The sequence below is a fragment of the Pipistrellus hanaki genome (genome assembly GCF_964339955.1).
Source record: "Pipistrellus hanaki genome assembly, chromosome: 1".
NCBI lineage: Eukaryota > Metazoa > Chordata > Mammalia > Chiroptera > Vespertilionidae > Pipistrellus > Pipistrellus hanaki.
The window spans coordinates 165,530,084-165,539,277 of record NC_140503.1 but is presented as its reverse complement, the minus strand read 5'-3'; positions in this window follow the sequence as shown (position 1 = coordinate 165,539,277).

The window sequence follows — 9,194 nt, the reverse complement described above, 5'->3', positions numbered from 1 at the left end:
AGAAGGGCCGGCTCCTTGGCTCCGCCCCCGCGGACGGATCCCTAGGCCGCGCTCGCTTTGTAAACAACACTGTGTGGGACTCTTTCCATCCCCCTTTCCTTTCCCATGCACCGAACAGAGGAATCCGGAGGGGGGAGAAAAACCTAGGCCTTTTGAAAGGAGCTTGGGGAAGCTTTGGCACTGGGGCAAAGGGAGAGAGAACATGTCCTGTGGGCCACGGAAACCACAGGTGCGCGGACTCGTTTCCGTGGAGGAGCGGCGGGTTCCTCCGCGCGATGACGTCAGCGCCCCCTCCAGCCCCGCTGCTGCGCACGCGCCCCGGGAAGAAAGAAGAGCGGAGCGCTCCGCTCCGGGGGGAGGGCTCCTGTCGGGGATGCTTCTCGGGCCGAAGCTGGAGCTATCTGGGTTTTTCCAAGCTAGTCTGTCTCTGGGGCTGGTAGGAGACTATATATATTGTGTCAGGGTATTGTATTCTTTGTTGATCTCGCAAAAAACAACAAACAATTGTGTTCCCTTGTCATTGACGTGTGAAAAGATTTGCGGTGTTTTCTCTGCCACATCCTGGGTGGGGGGAGATTCCAAAGCGCTTTAGAAATGGGGACATTTGGGTGATCATATCCTTAAGCATTTTTTTTGCTGAGGGCCTCTTAAAACGGTAAATTATACCGCTGAAGGCCGGGAACCTACTTGGTCATGCGCCAAGGAAATCCTATCCGCTTAACCAACCCATCTGAGCATTTCAGGCTGGGTTTTATTGCCAGGTGTTTGACAAGTAGTGTGTGGTGACATACAAATGTATTTTTATTTGGGGCTCTTTTACTCACCTGGGGTAATTTTTGCTCATCTTTTGTCTTAATTATAATAATATTTAGAATTACAGAAAGTTTTGAAAAAGAAAAGGGGAGAAGACTCCTCAGTTATTTACAGGCGTAGTCTTCGTTGTGTTTGTAATTTGTCTTTCATATGCCTATTTGAAGACATTGAACAAATTCGTGTTAAAGCTTATTCACCTGGCCAGGCTCAGCGCTTAGCTCTACCAAACTGGAAGTAATGCAGACAGAAATAGAAATAGCTCCTGCTTTAATGGTGTTTACAATTTCTAGGGGATAAACATTGAGCTAATTGTCATTATCTGAAATTACCCAGTGTATTGATTTGTTTACGTGTACATTGTATTCCCCTCCCTAGAATATAAGGTCTTGGATGGCAGGGATCCTCCATGTTTTTCACTCTTTATCCCTGCATGTAAAAGGCTCTCAGTATTTGATTACCGACTGAGTTAACAATTACAAGTATCAGAAGTATTAAGATGGAAAATTGCAGGCTGCCATGGAAACACTTCACCCTAGCCTCGTTAGGGATATAAGAGAGTGTTTCTTTGAGGAAGTGACATTTAAGCTGAGACTTGAAACCACTGGGCAAAGAAGTGGGGAAAGGGTGATACAGGCAAAGGAAACAACATTTGCAAAGGCTCTGAAGCGGAGACAGTCTAAAAAAATCTCTGAAAGGTAGTAGAGCTGGCCCTCGGAGAATTGAGGGGGAGAGAGCAGAGGTGCATAGGGCCCCGGGATGGAGCAGGGAGTGGGAAGCAGCCCAGGAAGGATTTGAAGTGGTCGTACATTCTGCTTTTTTCACTTTGTGTAGTCTTTCTTCCGTTTGACTATGTGCTCTTCCTTCTACAAAACCATGTTTTTCTGTGTAATACTCTTGAGAATGTTGCATTTCTGCATAATACTTTTGAGAGTGTAGCAAAATTACATTGTTGGACCATGATTTTTACTCTGATTAAAAAAAATATATACATATATATAAATAAACAGGGAATATGCTAATTAGCCGGGCATCACAACTGCTCAGGAGGAGCTGCATGCACAGATGGGTGGGAGGGGACTGCATGCTGTCCCCAGCCCCATGAGACGGGCTGGGGGTCAGCCATAGTGAAGACACAACACACAGGAGTGCCTGCACCCACCCCAGCGGACACAACAAGGCGGCAGGAGCTACTGGGGTCAGGCACAGGTCCCAGCCCCCTGCAGGGCACCACCTCCCACAGCTGGAGGCGGGGCACCTCCTCACGTGATTTCAATCACCTGCTTGGCCTCTAATATAAAAACACTCCTTGGTATGCAGCCAAGAGAAATGAAAACATGTCCACATAAAAACTTCTACATGAAAGTTCACAATAGCATTACTCATAATAATAAAAAGGTGAAACAACACAAATGTCCACCAGCTGATGAATGTATAAGATAAATGTGGTATCCTATCTAATAAAGAGGGAATATGTTAATTGACCATCATGCCGTCACAAAATGGCGGCTCTGACAGCCAATAAGGAGGGAATATGCTAATTGACTGCCACATCCTCAAAGATGGTGGTACCCACAGCCACAAGATGGTGGTGCCCAGTCCCCTCAGCCCCTCGGGGCCAGCAGGCACGTGGCATGGCCAGGCCCGTCCCCAGGTGGGTCCAACTGCTCCACACATCTGCCTCTGGAGTCCCCCAGTCCCCTCAGTGCCCCAGCCATAAAGGGCCGGCCAGAGGCACGGGCAAGCCTCAGCCCAGAACCACCTGGGCCAGCAGAAGCTTATGATGGGGGTATTGCCTTCCCCTGATCACTGGCTCACCTCCCACCCCTGAGGGCTTCTGACTGGGAGAGGGGGCAGGCTGGGCTGAGGAACCCCCCTACAGTGCATGAATTTTCATGCACGGGGCCTCTAGTATATTATTTGGCCATAAAAATATGTACTGATATATGGTGTAACATGGTAACCTTTGAAAACATATAATATACAGTCCTTTGTGATTGGCTTCTTTCACTTAGCATAATTATTCTGTTTCCATGATATGACCAGAATAGACATATCTGTAGAACAGAAAGTAGATAAGCGTTTATGATAGGGGCAGAAATGGAATTGGGGATGATAACTATATTGTTGGGTTTCTTTTTTCTCTTCTTTTTTTTTTTCTTTTTTATGTTAATCCTCACCCAAGGATATTTTTTCCATTGATCTTTTATATAGAGTGGAAGGAAGATGGAAAGATGGAGAGAAACGTTGATTGGTTGCCTCCTGCATGTGCTCTGACCAGGGCCTGGCCCAGGAAGGAGCCTGCAACCAAGCTACGTGCCCTTGACCAGAATCAAACCTGGGACACTTTGGTCTGCAGGCCAATGCTCTATCCACTGAGCCAAACCAGCTAGGGCTTTTGGGTTTCTTTTTGAAGAAAATGTTCTGAGATCAATGTGGGGATAGTTGCATGATTCTGAACAAACTAAACCATTAAGTAGTACACTAAAAGGGTGAATTGTATGAAATGTCAATTATATATCAGTACTGCTTTACCCTATAAAAATGAAGAAAAGACAGAAAAAAGCAGTACAATTAATATATTTAGGTATAACCTTTTTGTATTACTTCTCTGGGTCCAGTGGTATTTATAGTTTTAAGGCTTTTGATGGCTACCAATTTGCCAAATTGCTTGGCAGAGGGGCTGAACCAATTAAAATGTAACTTGGAACAGAGCTCCCACTTCATTATGTACTTATCCTTTTTGAAGTTTATGTTTATTAAAACTGTCTTTCTGTCTGTGAGATTGCCAGTGACAATATGATCTGCAATACTATACATATAATTACAAGTAATTAAAAAATGGTGAGGAACAAGTTTCAGTTTCCTAACAAAAAACATGGACATTATTTTTCTTCACTATTCACTCGTAAGATCTTTTCATCAACATCTCTTTTTTCTCAATAACTGTAATGTTGCTTTTACAATGAATCATAGTTTTAAAAAAACAGAAAGCCTTTGCAATTCCCTGAGAAAATAAATGAAGTATATAAAGAAAACATTTATATCATATATTGGTAAAGAATTCATATTTTTTTCATTTTAAAAATATGTTTAGGAATGTTTCCCTTATGTCCTAAATAGTAAAAATAAACTACATTTTTACATTGTATTTTAGAATAATAGTAATATATATATATATATATATATATATATATATATATTTGACTTCTTACAGAGAGGAAGGGAGAAGGATAGAGAGTCAGAAACATTGATAAGAGAGAAACATCAATCAGCTGCCTCCAGCACCCCCTCTACTGGGGATGTACCTGCAACCAAGGTACATGTCCTTGACCGGAATTGAACCTGGGACCCTTGAGTCCGCAGGCCGACGCTCTATCCACTGAGCCAAACCGGTTAGGGCATAACTAAAATATATTGATTACCGCGCTGGCTGACATTACTTAGTGGTTAGAGCACCCGGTTCTATTCTCGGTCCAGGACTTATGAGAGGCAACCAGTTGATGTGTTTCTCTCACACTGATGTTTCTTTCTTTCCACTCCTCCCTCCCTTCCTTTCATTCTCTCTAAAGACCAATGGGAGAAATAGCCTTACTCCTTGGGTAAAGATTAAAGTGTGTGTGTGTGGTGTGTGTGTGTGTGTGTGTGTGTGTGTATCCTTATGTGCCAGGCGTTACACTATGCACTTTTATTGCATCCTCTCCTTTTCATCCCCACAGCACTCCTCTCCAGAAGGATTTTTGTTGTCCCCATTTCACAGAAGACAAGGAGATCAAGTAAATCCACACGGCTTGGAGAACCACAACAGGATTCAAACTCAGCTTGTGCTTTCAATCACTACCCTTTACTGCTTCACCCTGTGGGTATTTCTGGCTTGCATTAAATCTCAAACAAGAAATACTCACACTGTGGTTATTAAATCTTAGAACAAATGTTAAAACACACACGCATTTTTTAGCAAGCACTTTATATTTGTGTTGCTGGAGAGTTGAACTTTGCTTGGAAAGGAGTTATTGAAATATTCTTAGTCATGTTTTTTTCTTGACTGGCATATTGACTCTTGATGTATAAATTGCCTTGCAGAGTGGCAGAGTAAGGAAGCACCTAAGAAACAGCATGCTTTTATAATGAAAGCTCTCTTCTGAAGTGCAAAACAGTGTAAAGTGATACCCCTTCAGAAGCCAGGACAACTAAAGAGAATCAAGCTGATGAGCACAAAGAGGTTTGCTAGACTTAATCTTTCAAGACACTGCTTACATTTTTATGACTTCAGAAGACCAGGCTATTTAATTTTTAATAACAGACATTTCTGAACTCAATGGTCTTAAAGGAAACTTTTAGGGTAATATTTCCAGCAGACACTCTGTGAAGGTACTATCTTGTAGTAAATACTCTGGCCCACAGGAACAAAGGAAGTGATTTATCCTACATAATAACAGGTTAATATGCAAATTGTCCCCTAGACAGGGAGTTCCAACAGGGGGTGGGGCTGGCTGGCCAGCCGGTCCCATCGCCCCGATGGGGGCAGGCCAACCGTACCCCATCAGTGCACAAATTCATGTACTGGGCCTCTAGTTATCATTATAATCGCTTATTTTTAGCATCTGCCCACAGAGAGGAAGGGAAAGGGAGAGAGAGATAGGAACATCAATGATGAGATACATTGATCACCTGCTTCCTGTACACCCCACACTGGAGATAGAGCCCACAATCCTGGCATGTGCCCCAACCAAGAATCGAACCTGGGACCTCCTGGTTCATAGGTTGATGCTCAACCATTGAGCAATACTGGCTGGTCAAAGGTCCTTCTTACAGCTTTCAAAATATTTGCTTTCATTAAACTCTACCTAGACAGAATGTAAGAGGAATAAATATCCCATATAGATATCAAGAGAAAAGGAGTGCCAATTCACCAATATAAAGACTTCCTGCCGAAACTGGTTTGGCTCAGTGGATAGAGCGTCGGCTTGCGGACTGAAGAGTCCTGGGTTCGATTCCGGTCAAGGGCATGTACACCTTGGTTGCAGGCACATCCCCAGTGGGGAGTGTGCAGGAGGCAGCTGATCGATGTTTCTCTCTCATCAATGTTTCTAACTTTCTATCCCTCTCCCTTCCTCTCTGTAAAAAAAAAAAAATAATAATAATAAAGTATATTTAAAAAAAAAAAAAAAAAAAAAAAAAGACTTCCTATTTACCGTTAGGAAATTTTCAGAGCAAACAAGTAAAAAAATTCTAAAACAGGAAGTCTCAAGCTGCTTCTCAGACTTTGGTCAGCTCTGACTGTGAACTGGCTTTAGGTTCTCATATTTAGGTTCTTATTTAGAAAGACCTCGCTTGGGATCACTGGTCACATGCTTCATTAAGAGGAGCCCCAGCAGTCACATAGCAGCCACCTATTTGAATTTGTAAATCTAAAAGCTTCCGTAGAAGTATTTCTTTTTTTGGTGCTGTTGGAAGAAAAATACATCATTGAAAGAACACCATTTACTCTCTCACAATGGTTTTGAATTTTTTTTTTAATAAATATATTTTATTGATTTTTTACAGAGAGGAAGGGAGAAGGATAGAGTTAGAAACGTGGATGAGAGAAACATTGATCAGATGCCTCCCACACAACCTCTACTGGGGATGTGCCCGCAACCAATGTACATGCCCCTGATCGGAATCGAACCTGGGACCCTTCAGTCCACAGACCCGACGCTCTATCCACCGAGCCAAACTGGTTTCGGCTGGTTTTGAACCTTGAGCCACCAAATTTGGTAAGTTCAGGGGGAAAAAAATTATTATTATTTTTTTAGATATTATGTAATTAAACTACCTACATTATTTCTTGTCAAGTATTTATGGAGAAGGGGTGGAGAGAAAGGTAAACATCTTCCAAAGTGTATTTTTAGTCTCTTCAGGACATCTGTTTACTATAAACCTTATTTTTTTTATCAGTAAAGGAAAATAATTATGTTTTAGGAATCCATTTAAATGATCTATAACCAAAGTTTCCAAGACTTCTTTCTCATATAACTAAGCTGCTTTTATCACCAGTCGATGATTTAATAAATATTTGAGTCCCAGTTGCATCATGGGCCGGGCACTGTAAGAGATTCTGAGGTGATTCATGTATGGTTCTGCTTATAGGAAACTTTTTCACTCACTCCTTCTTTAATTCAGCAACATTTACTAAGTGTATGATCACAATTAAATTAATCAGCTCTTTTTATAACTTGACCTCAGTTTCATCATCTGTAAAATGGGGGTAATAATAAATCTCCTAGGTTTTTATGAGGATTAAATAAGACAATATTTATAAAAGGCTTAGAACAACATATAACACATAGGAAAAACTGATGGTTTCTTTCTTTTTTTTTTAATATATTTTATTGATTTTTTACAGAGAGGAAGGGAGAGAGATAGAGAGCTAGATATGTCAATGAGAGAGAAACACCGACCAGCTGCCTCTTGCACACCCACCACTGGGGATGTGCCCACAACCAATGTACATGCCCTTGACCGGAATCGAACCTGGGACCTTTCAGTCCGCAGACCGACACTCTACCACTGAGCCAAACCGGTTTTTCGCAGGAAAAACTGATTGTTACCTTAACTACTGTAAGAGTTCTTTATGTGCCAGGCTTGAGTTTGATTTTTTTCTCCACTTAATACAATTGGAAAGGAAACAAGCACCCAATAAAAACATTGTTAATATAACATGAAAAGTTTTATTATAGTTATATGCAGAATGCTATGGGGAAACTGTGAAAGGAGCCATTTTGTGTATTGGTGAGGGACTTCTCTTATAGACTTAAATTGAATGTAGCATTATTTGCTGTGCAACACATTGCCTCAAAACTTAAGCTGTGAGGCTCACTGTTCCTCCCAGGAGTGCCTCCGTGCCTCCATCCCCTCTTCTTCCCTGCAAGCATGCATCTCTTAGACTCTAAGGGACTTCACCAGACTTGCAACCAGGGCAGTGGGGAGTTTCTCCCGGGAAAACCCCTGGAACCCGTCCCCAAGGCCCCTTCTGTTTCACTTTGGCCCTTTTGTTAAAGAGCCCAGCCTGGGCTCTCCTGTTGCTTCCCCTATGCCAAGCCCTTTATTTTTTTGTTAATCCTCAGGGTAATCACCCCTCCCTATCCCCCATCCCCATTGCTTTTCAGAGAGAAAATAAAGGGAGGGAGGGAGGGAGGGAGAGATTAGATGGCATGTAATCTATAGCTGGAGAATGGAGGGAATTATTGTTATACTAATTTTAAAGATGAGGAAACTGAAGCTTAGAGAGACAAAGTAGCTTTTCCAAAATATACAGTTAGTAAATGGAAGATACCCTGAGCCCATATTTGAGATTATAGAATCCATGATATTATCACTACCTGTATTGGGTAGCATTGTCCAGAGAACTAGAACTAACAGGATGTGTCTAGATCTATATCCATATCTATATCTTTGTGGAGAGTGAGTTATAAGGAATTGGCTCATATGATTATGGAGAGTTAGTAAATCCAAAATCCTCCGAGCAGAGTGACAGGCTGGAGGCACAGGGAAGGGTTGCAGTTTGAGTCCAAATGCAGTCTTCTGGCAGAATCTCTTCTTGCTCAGGGGAAGTCAGTGTTTGTTATACCAAGGTCTTCCACTGATTGGGTAAGGCCCACCCACATTGCTGGCTGGGCAGGAAGCTAAATTTAATATGTTATTCATTTGAACTGTGTGATAACAAAAACTAAAACTCAAAGGTCTAACCATACAAAATACTCTTTTGCTCAACCCACAGAGAAAATGGGCAGCTAATTTTGGCCTAAATCTTATTTATACTTTAACCATTTGCATTTTAAAACAAACAAACAAACAAACAAAAATTTACATACCCCAAATCCACAACTCTAAAGCATAAAATAATTACATTCCTGAATCTAAAATGTCTTATGAATGTTTTGAGAATAAGGTTGGGTAAGGGGGAAAGATAATGCTGGAGAAATACGATGAAAAGAATTAACCTTTATGCTAAAGAAACTGCAATATTCTATGGGGCCTTTCTTTCCTCCCACAATATCCGATATAATCTATCATACCTCTCAGAGAGGGCTACTGATCAATTTTTATACATCCTTTGAAACTTGTCCTCCTGACCACGATCAGGAATTTTCAATATACATATAAATAGGTAATGACTATTAAAAGACTGATTTGAACGCCAAGTCATTTGTTTTCACCCAGAGGATTATTGAATAGAACAATAGACTTCCTTTGACAGCTACTCCCACATACATTATAATATACAGGTGGAACAGAAGTAGGTTTAAAGTTTTGAGTACATGAAACACAGAGTTTATTCTTATGTTATTATTTATTGCATTATTTATTATTTATTGCATTACTTTTCAACAAGTATAAAC